Below are 16,601 nucleotides of genomic sequence, written 5' to 3'. Positions count from 1 at the left end.
AGGCTGTGGATGTATTAGAGCGAGTCCAGAGGAGGCCACAGGGATGCTCAGGAGCTGGAGCAGCTCTGCTATGACAGGCTGGGAGACCTGGGGGTGTTCAGCCTGGAGAAGAGAAGGCTTCAGGGAGAACTTACAGCAGCCTGCCAGTACCTAAAGGGGCTGCAGGAAAGCTGGGGAGGACTCTTTTGTCAGGGGATGTGGTGACAGGAGAAGGGGTAATGGACTTAAACTAAAAGAGGGTAGGTTCAGATGAGCTGTTAGGAAGAAATTCTTCCCCGAGGGCAGTGAGGCCCTTGCTGAGGCTGCCCCGAGGAGCTGTGGGTGCCCCATCCCTGGCAGCGCCCAAGGCCAGGCTGGATGGGGCTGGGGGCAGCCTGGGCTGCTGGGGGGGTCATGCCCACGGCAGGGGTGGGACAGCATGGGCTTCGAGGTCCCTTCCAACCCAAACCACTCCATGGTTCTGTGATATGAAATTAGGCGGCACTGTTGACTGCAACGGTAGAAAGGCCTTGCAGAAAGATCTTGATAAACCAGAGGGCTGGCCAATCAGCAACAGTATAAAATTTAAGAGCAAGTGACGGATTCTATATCCTGGGATTTGTACAGACTGGGGGACAAGAGGCCCAAAACCATTCTGTGATTCTGTGACCTGGAAGGTAGCTCCAGACCAGCCGTTACCAGTGAAAGGCTCTGACAGCCTTCTCAGTCAGCCTCTACAGACTCTTTTTAGGCAGCTCTTTAACTCCCCTTTTTAATGTTGTTTTCAGTGCTGTGGAAAAAAAAAAAAAATCACCACGATTTTCACAAAACTGGCTTATCTTCTCCCTGACTGCAAGAGGGTTTGCTTCCAGTACGCTATGGCCACAGCCACAGGCTGGATCCGCCGCCTGTGGCCCCCGCCCCACTCGGGGCTCGCTCCGAGCAGCCACCAGCGCCGCAGCCCCGGCTCCTCGCCTAAAATGGCGGCCGGCAGCGCCGCGGGGCCTGGCGGGGCTCGGCGGCGGCCGCCAGGTAACGGGCTGCGGGCACGGCCCCGGCCCCGCCGCCCCGCTGCTGCCGCCCGCCCCTCTCCGCCTCCGGGGCCGGCCCCGCCCGGCCGCGGCGCCCCCGGCCCGGCCCTCGGGGTGGGTAAAATGGCGGCGGCGCGGCCCGGGGCTGGGCGGCCCGCAGGGGGCTGGGTTTCTGCTCCTCCTCCTGCTGCTGCTCCTGCTCTGGCCTCGGGGCTTTGCAGGGCTTTGTCCCCCCGCAGGGCTTTGTCCCCCCGTAGGAGCGCTCCAGCTGCCCTGGGGTTCTGCCCTTCCCTCGTGAAGTGGTGTCGAGGTGAAAGGTGTCCTGCTGCGCTTCTCCTGGTGTCTTCATTTTTCGTGTTCCTTCCCTTCCTGTAGGGTCTCGCGTTGCTTTCTGATTTCTGCCTGCTGTTCACACTGCCGCCTTTGCTCTTTCCTGTTGCTTTCTTTCCTCAGGTCTCAGCCACCAGCCTTGTGCTCTCTCCTTGCTCCCCCTTCCAGCAAATGCCCTGGCGTTGCCCCAAGGTGTGGGTTACCTAATGCCCTGCTTTACTCTCCTTTTGGTTTGTCGTCCAACACGGTGATCTCATCAGGCACGCTTGAGGGCTTCTGTGCTGCTCTGCTGTCAGCATCCTTCCCAGGAATACCTTTTGGGTTTTGTTTGTGGCATTTCTCTGTGCTCACTATTTCTGGTATGCTGGGGCTCTGATGAGCTCTGTGCTTTCAGCTTTGCTCTTGAGGGTAATTTCCTCCCCAGGGATCTGGCCTAGTAATATCAGTTGTTCATAGTGCTTCATCCTCTTCAGAAGCTCCTTCTGCTGGTTGCTTGCAGAAGGATGGAGTTGTATCCAGTGTTTCACTCCCATAGCAGTTACCTTCCTTGTGGTTAATTGTGATGTCTCATTTTAAGTTACAATATAACTTAAAATAAATGCTGTTACAAACTCTTAATGAAGCTGATTTTTCTCTGCCACTTTATTCATGCATATATGAAAATTAGCCTTTGTAAGCCCCCCCCCATTTGTTGAACAGTAGTCACGCTATTTATTAGCCTAGCTTTTGAACTCTTGTCCTGTAAAGTTTAGTAGACAATAAGATCCTTCTACAGTGAAATAAAGTGGAGGGAAGCTAAATGGAAGCTTTCTGGTTGCCAGTAATCGTCTTTATTCTTTGCTCATTATTTATGAAGCTTGTGGTTGTGTATAGTTTCATACTGGTTGTGAATATTGAAATTACTTAAGCTGATGCACTGCTTATCTGTAGCATACTTCTGTTTGTGTAGTGATCTGTTAATTTTCTATTGCAATTCAAATCTAAAAGCATAACAGTTTTTATTGTTAATCATACTGCATATATCAGACTAAACAGAGAAGCTTGTGTCTGGGAAGTACATGGAATACTTTTTGACAAATCTGTTTATGTGTTTAAATATTGGCACTTCAGATCCCTTAAATCACAGTAACTTGCTTTCACAGTAGCATGCTTTCATGTGCTCAATTTCTGGTGTACAGGAGTAAAGGATGAAGTGTTTTAGTAATAGAATATATCACCACTGCATGTTGCTTACTAGCCGTGGCCCATGCCTGACCTCATTGCATCCTGTAGCCTTGCTTAGCCCAGAAAGTTAGGCTGAGCTTACCAACCACATTCTGTAGTCTCAGCTGGTGTGAAGACTTTACATTTGTCATTAAGACAATATTAACTACGTTTCTTATCTTCCAGTCCTTTAAACTTCATGATGATTATAAGAAATAATAAATGCACAGTAAACATTCTGTTTACGTTGTTTTTATTTCCCCAAAGTCACCAATTTTCTGTGTATTTTGAAGCGTTTAGCAAAGCATACTGCTCAAGTGGCTGTGTGTGAACTTGTAGTAGGGAGTTATGAAGAGCTCGATAGGTACTTTAAGAATGGTTATTTGAGAATAGCTTCTTATCCCTGAGATTAAGTATTTGTTGCCACAAAAACAAACGCATAGGGATAGATGTACTGACCTGTTCAGATGTGTACAGTGATATAACTGCCTTACTGAAACCATAGGTTTGGTTTGCATACATCAGCAATGGAAAGCCCGTTGATAGTGCTGCCAAACTAAAACTATTTGGACTAGCACCAACAATAATAACATAGCATGCTGTGCTTTTAATGTTTGACATGAATGTTTCCCTTCACTGACAGAAGTTTATAATTTCCAGAGCATGTATTCCTGATGGTCTTAATATGGAAAATGTGGTGATATGAACACCATAATGGCTAAGGCATCTCCCAGGTTTTCTGAAGTAATTGGTTGGCTTGAACATTTATGGCACTGTCTCTTATCACCACCATGGAAGCAATAAAGCGCTACAGAATTACTGTGTTATCAGACTTTGAGTGTCTTTGTACTTCAAGGATATATTTCAAATTCTCGGAGAGACTGTAAAGAGACAGGGTTTTATGGAGGAAGGCTTGCTTGTACCTGTTCTTGTAAGTGAAAGTTCAAAACATCAAAGCCTGGTTGGATTTGGTGTGGTAGTAACATGAGTTGCTACAGGGACCAAGTTTGGAGGAAGCTTAAGCAACAAATTAGATCAGAATCCTAGCTAAGAAGAACAAGGTAATTGTTGAACTAAGCGCACCAGTCTGCGACAAATACTTGGCAAAGCAACCTGTAGTCTTGATCGGCTTTTATCCGTGAACATATCTTGAAAATGCAAAAGGAGATAAGTGCTTTAGATAATCCTTTCACTTAATACGTTATAGAGTGACGTGCAAGATCTGTCTGTGGAGATTGCTGGCACTTTGATCAGTTAACTGACGGACAGATGTGTGGTTATCCAGTTGTGTGTCTGACAGTTGTTTATTCGTTTTCGAGTATGACATGTATTGTAGGCATAGTAACAACCCAAGCCCTATCTTTCAAAGAATTTTCCCAGGAACATCTTAAAGATGATGAAAAGTACTGGAGTCAAAACTGAACTGAGGAAAATTCATATGCGGTTTCGGTTCAGGCATATCTGCCATCATGTACAAGCACTCAGGTATGACCGAAAACAATGTATAGCAAAGTCTGTGACTAAATAATTTATGTTTGATAAAAGTTATGACATGTTCACCTATGCATTACTAAATTTTTTTAAACTTTTAAGTGTTCACCTGTAGTCTAGAAGGTGCCTCCACTTCAGTGCTGTAGCTTGTTTCAAGAGCTCAATCTGATAATAAACTGAAATAAAGGCCATGATGTAGGTCCGGCTTTTTCTTTTTTTTCATGAGAGAACAGCATCAGCTATGGTAACTCATGGGGCCTGAGCTACTGCTGCTTTGACCACACAGACAAAGGAAAGGAGCAGCTTTTATTGTGATTGAAATACCTACAGAAATTCCACATTGATTTGTTAACTAATAAAATAATGTTGGGCTTGTCATGCCGGGCAGAAGCCCTTTGGCAGTTTTGAGTGACATTAATCCTTAGTTACTATGAAGTCAACAGCTGTTTGTTTACTGATTGGCATATTCACATTTTTCACATGACTATATCTTCGCTTGGCTTCTAATCAGTCATGGCCTTAATTTTATAACACAGACCTGAAGTGCAGCATTACTCAGTCTTCATAAGCAGACTGACCTGCAGGGCGGTATTAAAATGTGGTATCAGTAGATTCTGTGCATGGAAGCTGGGTCTGCTAAATAAAACTTTGGGGGTTTTGTTGTTGTTTTACAGTGCTCAGCCAGCCACACTTTAATCACATGCAACCAGTGGAGTGAGCTATGGTGCGCAGCAAAGTCCTGCATTGGCATCTCTCATACTCATAGCACAGGCTGACAGGCCGCTTGCAGCCTTTGCCCCTGGACTCTATCAGGCACAGTCAGGGCAGGACTATGGCTGAGGATGTGCTTAATAGAAAATCATTCCCCAGACTGTCAAAACACCAAGCTTTCAGGAAGGGGCCATGATTTAGTATCTGGGAGTTTTTAGTTGGCAACCTGTATTCACAGTATTTGTTTATCGAAAATGCACAGTGGAGACAGTAATGTTTAAGATTCTTTATTCTCCGTGTGTCTAGTCTCTAATTGAAGAGTCTTGGTCATCACTACCTTCAGTTTTCTTCATGCCCGTGCACTTCATTTCAGCACTTAAATATTGATTTCAGGTAACAGGGTAATGAAAAGAAAACCCAGTTCTTGAGCATCCTCTGCCATGCAGCAGTTTAATGGAACTTTAATTTTACCTCTGAATATTCCTCCTCAGGTAACTGGAAGTACTAGGCAGTGCATCAGGACTAATAAAGCTGAGCTTTGGGTCTATGCTCATGCAAGTAATTCTCAAGTCTTGCCAACAGCACTGGATTTCAGTCAGTGACTGTACGGTGTGTGTGCATACCAGATTATGGATGTGTTTCTGAGCTTCCATCACCTACATTTATTTCCTGGATTCAAGCCAGGATTTTTGATCCTTTTAGGAGGAGTTGGTTGTAGTCCTCTTTAATATCTTCATCGATGATCTGGACGAGGGCATCGAGTGCACCCTCAGTAAGTTCGCAGATGACACCAAGTTAGGTGCGTGTGTCAATCTGCTTGAGGGTAGGAAAGCTCTGCAGGAGGATCTGGATAGGCTGCACCGATGGGCTGAGGTCAGCTGCATGAAGTTTAACAAGGCCAAGTGCCGGGTCCTGCACCTGGGGCGCAATAACCCCAAGCAGAGCTACAGGCTGGGAGAGGAATGGTTGGAAAGCTGCCAGGCAGAGAAGGACCTGGGAGTGATGGTGGATAGTCGGCTGAATATGAGCCAGCAGTGTGCTCAGGTGGCCAAGAAGGCCAACGGCATCCTGGCTTGTATCAGGAACAGCGTAACCAGCAGGGCTAGGGAGGTGATCGTCCCCCTGTACTCAGCTCTGGTGAGGCCGCACCTCGAGTACTGTGTTCAGTTTTGGGCCCCTCGCTACAAGAAGGACATCGAGGTGCTTGAGCGGGTGCAGAGAAGGGCGACAAAGCTGGTGAGGGGCCTGGAGAACAAGTCCTACGAGGAGCGGCTGAGGGAGCTGGGCTTGTTCAGCCTGGAGAAGAGGAGGCTCAGGGGTGACCTTATCGCTCTTTTTAGGTACCTCAAGGGAGGCTGTAGCGAGGTGGGGGTTGGCCTGTTCTCCCACGTGCCTGGTGACGGGACGAGGGGGAATGGGCTTAAGTTGAGCCAGGGGAGTTTTAGGTTAGATGTTAGGAAGAACTTCTTCACTGAAAGGGTTGTGAGGCATTGGAACAGGCTGCCCAGGGAAGTGGTGGAGTCACCATCCCTGGAAGTCTTCAAAAGACGCTTAGATGTAGAGCTTAGGGATATGGTTTAGTGGAGGGCTGTTAGCGTTAGGTTGGAGGTTGGACTCGATGACCTTGAGGTCTCTTCCAACCTAGAAAATTCTGTGATTCTGTGATTCATCAGTGGCTATTAGACGGCCAGATAGAGCAGATAAAACATACCTGTTCGCAATGAAGATTCAGGCTGCATCAGGAAAAAAGGGATGTGGCCTCTTATTTTTGAGGTGGCCTGTAGGCAGTGAGTGCTCCAGGTGAATTAAAATAAGAATTTTCTGTTTGGCACAGTATCAACATATTAAGATCTTACAACTTTTTTTCTTACTCATAGTAAAGTGTCAGTTTTAGAATGTATTTAACTTTAACCGCTATGATTTGTCAGCAGAAATTATTACTACATCCCAATAGGTTACTTTTGTCTTTTTGGCACTCAGAATTTGTTTTGCTGGAGTATTTGTTCCTTGACTCTGTACCACATTTAATTTTGAGACATAGGCTGAATTTGCAGACCTGCTTCTTAAAGGGAGCTTTTTTTATAACTATAAAGTGAGCATGTATAATGTAGAAATTCAGTCTAAAATCATATAATCTCTGCATTACTGTTTCTGCAGTAGTTTGTCAGAATCTCTTTATTGTTCCTACCTTGCTGAGACTACTACGAGAGAGCAAAGTGCAGCTGATATCAGCATTTTGTAGGGACTTTTGTCTCACTAGAGTATTCCGTTCTCATGCTTTAAAGATAATGAAGTGAGTCATTGTCTTTACATCTCATGTGATTTATTATAGACATATATCTCTAATGCTTTCTGAGAAAAAAAACATCTTTTGTTCAGACTGGTGGCTTTGAACTAGTAGGCTGGTTGAGAGTTTGCTTAACCAGGGAGTTGCTTTGATTTATTTTTTTAATCTATATACTGAACACACTTCAGCAGACAATGGAGCTCACAGGAGCTTTTTGGTGATTTATTTTTATAGGTATAGTGCTTTGGCATCAAGGAAGAATAGATTCATCAACACCTTTTAATCTATGTAGATATGTCAGTGGTTCTATTTTCCTCCTGAAAAAGACTTATCTGCACGGTATGCAGGTTGGTTGCTCTGATGGAGTAGTAGACTGGGCATCTTGAAGAAGAAAGGTCAACTTCTGAAGCTTTGAGAGTATAGCAAACTTCCTAGGCTGAGCATCAACACAGACCATGGTCTATGTTGACCCATTCTATCGTTAGCATTTGATATACTTATTTATCATCTAGTTCAGCTTTTGCTGTGAGGAATGCAAAGCTGAGTTATAACAAGTAGAATAAAAGGAAAACTAAGTTTCTGAACTGAAAAAGAAGCACTGAATATCCGGGGTTGGAAGGAATCCACAAGGATACTTGAGACCATCTACTGGCTTCACCCAGGACCACCTAAAAATCAGACCACGTGTCTGAGAGAATAGTCCAAATGCTTCCTGAACTCCAGCAGGCTCGGTGCTGTGACCACTGTCCTGGGGAGCCTGCTCAGTGCCTGACCACCCTCTCAGTGCAGACCCTTTCCCTAACCCCCAGCCGGACCCTGCCCTGTCCCAGCTCCATGCTGTCCTATCGGGTCCTGTCGCTGTCCCCAGAGCAGAGCTCAGCGCCCGCCCCTCTGCTCCCCTCATGAGGGAGCTGCAGGCTGCCATGAGGCCTCCCCTCAGCCTGCCCTGCTCTGGGCTGAACAAACCACAGGAACTTAGCCATTCCTCACACATCGTGCCCTCCAGACCCTTCACCATTTTCATAGTCCTCCTTCAGAAGCTCTCTGATAGCTTTATGTCCTTATACTGTGGCACCCAAACCTGTGTGTGGCGCTTGAGGCGAGGCCGCAGCAGGCAGAGCGGTGCAGGACAATCCCTTCCTTCGCCCAGCTGGCAGTGCCAGGTCTCAGGCACCCCAAAAAGTTGGGAAGGATTTAAGTTAGGTAGGGCAGAACAATGAGGAATTATAGGAAGCCCCAGTACGTGTCTGAATAGCTAGTTTTCCCCCAGTTTTTACTTTTGTAAATTGTTCTTGAGTTTCCACAATGTAATAGACTGTGACGGCTACTCAGGAGCAAAAATTTGGAGTTTTATAGTGTTCAGCAGGAGTTTATTAAATATTAAAGAGTAAGAACAAAAATAGCAAACAGAAGACAACTTTATGCTCCTGTTTCAAATAATGGCAGTGGCTTTGCCCTTTGCTTGGATACTGATTGTATGCAATTCTCTGTTCCTATTGTCTTGGAAAGGATATGGTAGGACTTGGAAAGGGCCTGAGGCTAGTGACAGAGGTGATCTAAAACATGGCATAGCTTCCATAGCAAGAATGACTGAGTGGGCTGGGACTCCTCAGCCTGGGAGAGATGGTTTAAAGCGGATACTAGATGTTTACTGGATCTGAAGTGGCAAGAAGCAGCTGGATAGGAACTGGCTGTTCACTGTCTCTTCCAGTGCTATGCAAGCTCAGGTTTACAATTGAAGCTGTTAGGAGTTAGCTTCAAAGCAAACAAAAGGAGGTGATGGTTCTTGCAGTGCATGTTAGGTCAGGGAAAGTTCTTGCTCAAGGATGTTGTGTCTGCAAAAAGATAAAGGGGGGGAAAAAAAGGAGACTGGGCAAATATCTGAAAGGTGTTTTGAGAGTAACCAAAGGACAAGTTATGGCAGGCTTGGGATGTTCACAAAGCTGATAATTGAAGCAGAAAGAGTTGCAAGGGAGTATTCTGTACTACCTCTCCCTTGGCATTTGCTTGTGGGCACCACTGGAGACAGGATAATGCACTATATAATCCTGAATGGTCTTATTGCCAGATAGTACCTTTCTGATAGATTTAATGCAGTTGCTTTATCACTGTTGCGTGATTTTCTTTTCTGTATGGGATTCATTTTCCAGAAGTTGTCTCTGCCTTCTGTGTAAGCTGGTCTGGACTCCCTCTGTAGGCAACAGAAAGCAATAGCTGTGACGAGTTATCTTTTGAAGGTGCCTGTTTCTCTCTGACCAGTGAGAGCAGACAGACTTGATAGCTTGCATGTCCTCTGGATGGTGGCCAACAGACAGTCACAGTACCAGGGACTTTGTTTTGACCTGCCACTGGTGGGAAGCCTGCATACCCCAGGCATCTGTCAGGGTAAATGGATGACTAAAGAAGTTATTGCACGTTGTACTGACCTAAGACTTATTTCTTGAGGGACATGATTTTTTCCCCTATACAATGTGTCCCAGTCCTTAACAAGTATTTCTGGATATTGCTATTAATGAATCAGCTTTGACTTTCTGGTGACTTTCAGATAAATGCTTCTAGACTTTAGCATGTCATCTGCTTCTTTTGAATGGTAAGAGATGTTTCTTATTTATCAGTTTTCTAGATGTTTATAGAGTGTCAAAATAATTAAATCTTGCTCTTTTCTTCCCCATTGCATGAATATACAGCTTGAATGTGTATTTGTCATACTAGCAAGAGCATGGGATTTTGTATTTTTTTTAATGAGGTCTTGTATCTTGCTTTAGAAATTTGCAGCATACCCTAATCTTGGTGTGACTCAAACTGAGCACTGTGTTGTAATTGGAATGAAACCTCTCAAAGGAGAGAATTAAAACTGCCTTCTTGTAGTGAGTTACTGTCAGTGATTCCTGCTGTTTCCCCTGCACCTCCAGCTGAGCTCTCCTAGAGAAAGCACAATTAGCCTGCTTCCTGCTCCCACATCATTCCCTGCCAATACCACCAAAATGCCCTTAAATGTTTTTTTCTATAAATAACCTCATTATCTACTATTAAGATACCAAATATGTGAATTGTCTGCCGTCTGTCAAATCAGTTATTTATAAATTATTTTTTACCACAGTGTTTTCTTAATCTTTTTGCTCTGTTGGAATTCCATATGCATTATAATTACAGTTACAAACAACAAACATCTGCAAGCAACTGTGAGAGCAAGCAGTACTACCAGCCAGCACCTGCCTGTTCAGCTGCAACATCCTGCCAGAGATTCATACTCCCACCAAGTGAGTGCTTCTGGAATCCAGCAGTCGTGTCTTCTGTATGTATGTTTTATTTTTAAAGTTCTTGTAGTATAGGTAGATTTAGAATTTGTTTTCAAATACAAGAGTTAAAACAAACAAACAAAAAACAACTGAGGCCACTACTTGTAGCTGTTGAAGTAGCTTGAATGCATAAGTAATATTTATTTATCTGTTGAGAAAGTGTTATCTACAGTTCATATCATCATAAACATTCTTCATGAATTCCTTGAAACTATGCTAGATAAAGTGATATTTTTACAGCATTGCATGTGAGAAATCAAAATGAAACTATCACAGAATCAGTATTTCACCTTTTCAATGGGTGACTCCATCATCGATTTCTTTTTTGTTTTGTGGGGGTGGAATAGGTAAACAGTTTGTGAGCCTGTAAAACATATTCCTCAACCTCCTGGACATATTTATGTATTTAGAAACTTAAAATATTGAGCTGTGTATTCATATCTGAAATTGTTGGGTAACATTATCTTGTTGAGGAAGCAAGGAGTGCTAAAAACTGGCTTATATTTTGCTAATCCTTATTTTTTTTCTTCTGATATTTAAGTGCTGATAAAAGCTTTCTTCTCCAGATAAAATGTAAATATTTTGATGATAAATGCATCATACTTTTCTCAAAGTATGGTGTGTGTCAAATTTATCTGAGAGAAGAGCATCTGTTTTTTTAGTTGCTTATCTTTGACTCAATTTTCCTATGTTTTACAAATCTACTGAACTCTTCAGAGAACAAATGGATAAAAATAACTAATTTTTAATGAAGTTTCACTCAGCTTTTCAGATTTTTTAAGTCAAGATTGCTAGAAATCTGTAAACTTGAAAACAGATGTTGCAGGTAATTGGAGGTGAAGAGAGTGTGTTCTGAAACTTTCTTTTCCAACAAACGTTTTCCCTTAATATTGATGAAATATGAAATAATAAAATAAATTACAGTGACTGTACAGGAAGTAATGTTTAAAATTTAGCCCCTAGGAAAGAATACAGCAGGGATTCTTACATCAAGCATTTTAAAATATAAGTTATTCAGCCTTAATGAGGCATCACATTAGGTGCCTTGCTTCCAGCAATGATATTGGAAGCTTTAGGACAAGCTTGAAGTCACACAGACTTTAGCTTAATCATTTGGTGGTCATGGTGTGAGGGGAGGGTTTATTCTTGGCTTCAACGGCGATACTTGTCAGTTGAAAGTAATTGCATTTAGTTGTATTTGTTGAAACACAAACTTACTATTGGCTGAATTATCTGATTCAACACTTAGCTTTCTGACCTCCTCTGGCAGCAAATTTTGTGGGTTAACTACATGCTGCTTGAAGAAGCACTTCTCACTTCTGGACTTCAGCAGACTTACTGCTAAGTAGGTCCCTCTCATCTATAGAAGCAGCTACCTTAAATTTTAATAAGAGGATGATGTTCAAATACAAAATGCAGTAGAGCAGCCTCTCTATCCAGATCCTGTACTCAGCTCCCCTTTTTCTGAAGCTTTTCTCAGCTTGTCCAGGTTTGTTCCTGGTGCTGGTTAACTTTGTTCAGTTCTCAAGCCTTTTTACTCTAATCTGCAGCCTGATTTTTATGCCATGGAAGAAACACCTGCTGTGTTGAAATGGTGCCTCAGTGGATGTGCTTGCCTGTGGTAAGCTGGTTCAGCACCAAAGGAGCTGTGGCCACAGTACTGTACTTGGCAGTGGCTGTTCCTGGTCTGCTTAGTACTAGGAAAGTGGAAGCAGAAAAAGCAAAACAACTTTTCCTTATTCTGTTCACTTAACTATGAAATTGAACAAAATCATAACCTGGAGAATTTGCAAAATGATAATGATAAAAATCAGTTTAGGAGGAAAAAGCTCTGCTCTGCACTGGTGCAGACTCATCTTGAGTACTTTTGTGGCAGGTTTGGGTGCCACAATATAAGGACATAAAACTACTAGAGAGTGCCCAAAGGAGGGCTACAAAGAGCGTGAAGGGTCTGCAGGGCAAGACGTATGAGGAGCAGCTGAGGTCCCTTGGTTTGTTCAGCCCAAAGAACAGGAGGCTGAGGGGAGGCCTCCTGGCAGCCTGCAGCTCCCTCACGAGGGGAGCAGAGGGGCAGGCGCTGAGCTCTGCTCTCTGGGGATGGCAACAGGACCTGAAGGAACAGCATGGAGCTGGGACAGGGCAGGGTCCGGCTGGGGGTTAGGGAAAGGTTCTGCACTGAGAGGGTGGTCAGGCACTGAGCAGGCTCCCCAGGACAGTGGTCACAGCACCGAGCCTGCTGGAAGCATTTGGACTACTCTCTCAGACACGTGGTCTGATTTTTAGGTGGTCCTGTGTGAGCCAGGAGTTGGACTCAGTGATCAGGCACAGGCAGTGGAAGCAGGGACACATAGTTTGGGAAGAATACAGGGATGCAGTCTGGATGTGCAGGGGTGGGATAAGGAAAGTCACGACGTGGATGAAACTGAGCTTGGCAAGGGATGCAGAGTAAGAGGAAGGGATTCGTTAGATACGTTCTTCAGAAAGAAAGGCCAAGGAGAATGTACCCCCTCTGCTGGATGAGAAGGGTGTGTTGGTAATGACAGACGTGGAGAAGGCTGAGATACTCAAAAACTTCTTTGCCTCAGTCTTCACTGCCAGTCAGGCTTCCTAAGTCTCTTGTTTCCCTGAACCTGCAGATGGAGGCTGGGGGAGCAAAGTCCCACCTGCTGTAAGTGAAGAGCAGGTCTGAGACCACCTGATGAAACTAAACAAGTACAAGTCTATGTGGCTCTCATTGCAATACAATCTCATCGATGTATCTGATGTTTTGGTGATTTGGCAGATGATTAACTAAAGACATTATCTTGAGCTTATGAAGGTAAAGAAGGATGTAGGATGTATTCCAGAAGCTTTCACCTTTTACCCTTTATCAATCAGAATCATGATGTGTGCCATCATTTATCCTCAGAAGAGCTAGAGAGGTTAGTTTGAGCCTCTTAAAAATTCGTCCAGATTTGTCATACCTATTTGGATTTTGTTTGGTCTTTTCCTTCTCTGAGATGGGAAGATAAGGCTTAGAATTAAAGTCTGAATTCAGAAGCTGAATACAAAGCACTGCCCCTGGTTTTCACAAACCTCAGTTTACGTTATTCAGAACATGAGATTATCACGTTGATAACATGAAAAAGCCTCCAGGAAAGTAGGTACAGCATGAAGTTCAAGGTGAAATCTATGGGATCATTGTGGTTTTCTTGGTTGGTTGTTTTTTTTTCTGTTTGTTTTTGTTTAAGCATTTATCTGTGAAATCAAACAACTTGTATGGTTATTTACTGAGACAGGTATCTGGTAGCCCAGAACCTCGGCACAGTCAACTTCCAATAGTCCTGTCTAATGTATCTAACTAACAACTTGTATTCTTAAGATGTTTCTTAGACAACCTTTTACTGTTTTAGGAAGAAAGTGTGTTTTATTGATATGCTAAACATCTTTTCCTGACTAATTTATATGAAAGCTTGTGAATAGATCTAGGGTGCTTTTTGTCCTGCAGATAGTTACCAATATGTTAATTTAATGTCTGAAATCAGAGCTAGCTGTTCCCATTAAAGAATGTGTGGATCTTATGGTGGATCAGTGGTTAGCACTAAATTTTAACCTTAATAAAAGCTGGGAAACCACCTCCCTCCCTACTCCACCCTTACCAGGATGAAGTGTCCGTCCCATCTCACTGTTTGCTAATGTGAAGAATGTTGATGTTTTTCCAAGGTTAAGGTTTATCCAGTTAAGCCCAACTGTTTTTTTTTTTATTTTATTTTTTTTTTCTAAATTCGGATGAGTTGAATTTTGAATAAGTGAGAAAATTTGCTGAGTAGTTTTGTGGATTTTTTTAAAGATCTAATCTGGTGGCCAGGATCATGTTTTTATTAATTCATTAGCTTATTAGTCAGAAGCACAATGTCCAAGGTTATTTAAGGTGATGTCACCACTGGACTTCTGAGCACAGCTGTGGTCTCTCACTTTACTTCTGTTTAGTGAAGTGAAACAAATTCTTGCGGAGTACTGTAATGTCTTACAAAGAGTATACATACCAACCAAGAAGTTACCACACTTAAAACTCCTACAGATTTTCAGAAGCAAGCATGTGATATGCCTGTAACTGCCTGACTTCTTTGAACTTTTGTCCACAGCAGTTATGATTCTTAGTCAGTGCCTTCCAAAAGGGACCTTAGCTCTCTGTATTCGGTGAGGTGACACGCATCAAACCAAGTGCACATGCCTACAGTATAGTAACCTGAATCTAAATCAGCTGTGTTAGATGTGCTCCACAGTCAACAAAAAGCTAATCATTTTAATTGAACTAGACAGATATGTTTAGTTGTATTTAAGTCTTACATCCAAGCAGACTGATTGTTTAAGGAGCCTGAGATGATTAGGTTGCATGTGAGTTCCTATTGCAGTGTGAGTCAGTAAAGGGCGATTCATCAAGCTGTTAGCACTTGTGAGCATTTTATATATTGTGGGTTTGGATGGGACTCTGAAGTGAGTTTTTTTTTTTTATTCTTTTTTTAAATTTGACTTTCTGGAAATTTTCCATTTGTTTTCAGAAGACATTTAGTGTATCTGTAGGAAAAAACAGTACTGCCTTTGAAAGCAAAATGAAAGCGTTGCCCTGTTTGATTGCAGACTTACCGGGAGCGCTTAGAATGACAAAAGCACAGAAAGAAAGAAGCTGTTCAGAAGACAGGAAACCAAGGAAACAGGAGCCCCTGCAGGGTTCAAAAACAGCTTCAATGTGAGCTCTGTGATGTCCCTTGCACAGGAGCAGGTGCATGTGTAGCACATATCCGGGGAACCTTCAGAAGGCAAGATAGGTTTTGATGTTAAGAATGCAACAGAGCATGCGTATAGCAAGTAAAAGATCTTTAAGAAATATTTCTGAAAGGGAAATTGTGATACAGATGTGCTTTAAGTCAGTTTGCTGCACTGAATGAACTCTTGGGATAGCCAAATGTGATCTGAGCATGTGTGTTGCTCAGCTTTGCCAAACATCCCTCCTCTAAAACTGCAAAGTACACAGAGAAAGCTTTACTGTTGTAAATAAAATAAAATGATACAGAAACATTTATTTTATTTTTTCTCTAAACTTATATTGAAGTGATTTTACAGTTAACAGGGAAATAACTCTATCACTTAAAAACAAAAACACACACACACAAGAACAACTAAACACAGCAGAATCAAAACTTGTTTATGACTGTTCAAGCCAATACCTCTAAAAACCTCCTTCAAGTTTTCAGCCATCTTCGGTGTTAGTTCTTTGTCTCATCTAAGCTATGACTATGAAAATATCTGAGTGTTTTCAAGTTTTTCACCTGGCCTAGTGAAAGACAAGATTACATACTTATGAGTGGCTCATGTGGTCGGTCATTCAGAGTTGTCTGTATTTAAGTAAAGATGCAAATCTTTTAGCATAAATGTTGGTTTTGTGTTGCATTAGGAGTGTAAAGCTCAGTGATAAATTTAATCCTCTACAGTCAGATACTATAATAATTGCTACAGTGACAAATTGGGGGAGGTTATGTTGGGGACAAGTAACTGCCAATAGCATGATGAATTTTTAACTTAAATGCTGTTAAGAATGTCTTCCTAAATAGTAACAAAGTGGACTACTAATCCATTTTCTTCATGCACTGCTGAAATACAGGGAACAAGGAACAGAAGATGATGAAACCAGAAGCAGAGCTACAGTTGTTTCTGAAGATGTACCTGGAGAGCTGCTGGATTCACAACCTGTTTTACAAGACCATGTAGAAGATGTTAACATCTTTTCTCTCAAGGTAAATTGCTATGTGAGGTTTTTAATTTCAGACATACTATTTTAATGTATTTTCAACATTGCTTTCTCAGCAACACATGACCATTGCTTGTTGAATTTATTCCATGCTATTTAATTTCATTACGGTGACAGGTACTGTCTTGTCACTGCATGTGAACTGACCATACTCTAGTTAAATTTCCATGTGAGGTTTTCAGTCCTTCTAGAGCCCTTTGCAACTTAAGGGGATATTGTGCTCCTTTCTTGTCTTAAATAGCAGTGTAACAATGCTATTGAAGTAGCTGCTGTAAATTACACAGTGGGTTGGCACAATTTTAATAGAGAATAAGTACATGTATCTTTTAAAAATACATTCCGCTGAAAAACTCCTAAATGCAAAATAGTTCTTACTGTCCTGGGTAGAGACCCTGAACAACATGTTTTTTCATACAGGAAATAATGAAGGAAAAATATTTGACTTCATTGTGAGCTCTGAGTGCAGTTTTGATGGCTTCAGT

The 16,601-nt window shown here is 42.7% G+C and overlaps 1 long non-coding RNA gene across 1 annotated transcript in view; it reads left to right on the top strand.

Annotated features, from left to right (window-relative positions):
- LOC309888021 overlaps positions 1-16,098 on the top strand; it is a 29,190-nt gene extending 13,092 nt beyond the window's left edge. Inside the window, exons 2-3 of the long non-coding RNA XR_014319123.1 lie at positions 10,186-10,327; positions 15,973-16,098. This is a non-coding gene — a long non-coding RNA (uncharacterized lncRNA). The remainder of the gene's footprint in view (positions 1-10,185; positions 10,328-15,972) is intronic.
- Positions 16,099-16,601: the final 503 nt, after the last annotated feature.

Source organism: Aythya marila, assembly GCF_965140915.1.
Source record: "Aythya marila genome assembly, chromosome: 27".
Taxonomy (NCBI): domain Eukaryota; kingdom Metazoa; phylum Chordata; class Aves; order Anseriformes; family Anatidae; genus Aythya; species Aythya marila.
This window is presented reverse-complemented; position numbering and strand designations above follow the sequence as displayed.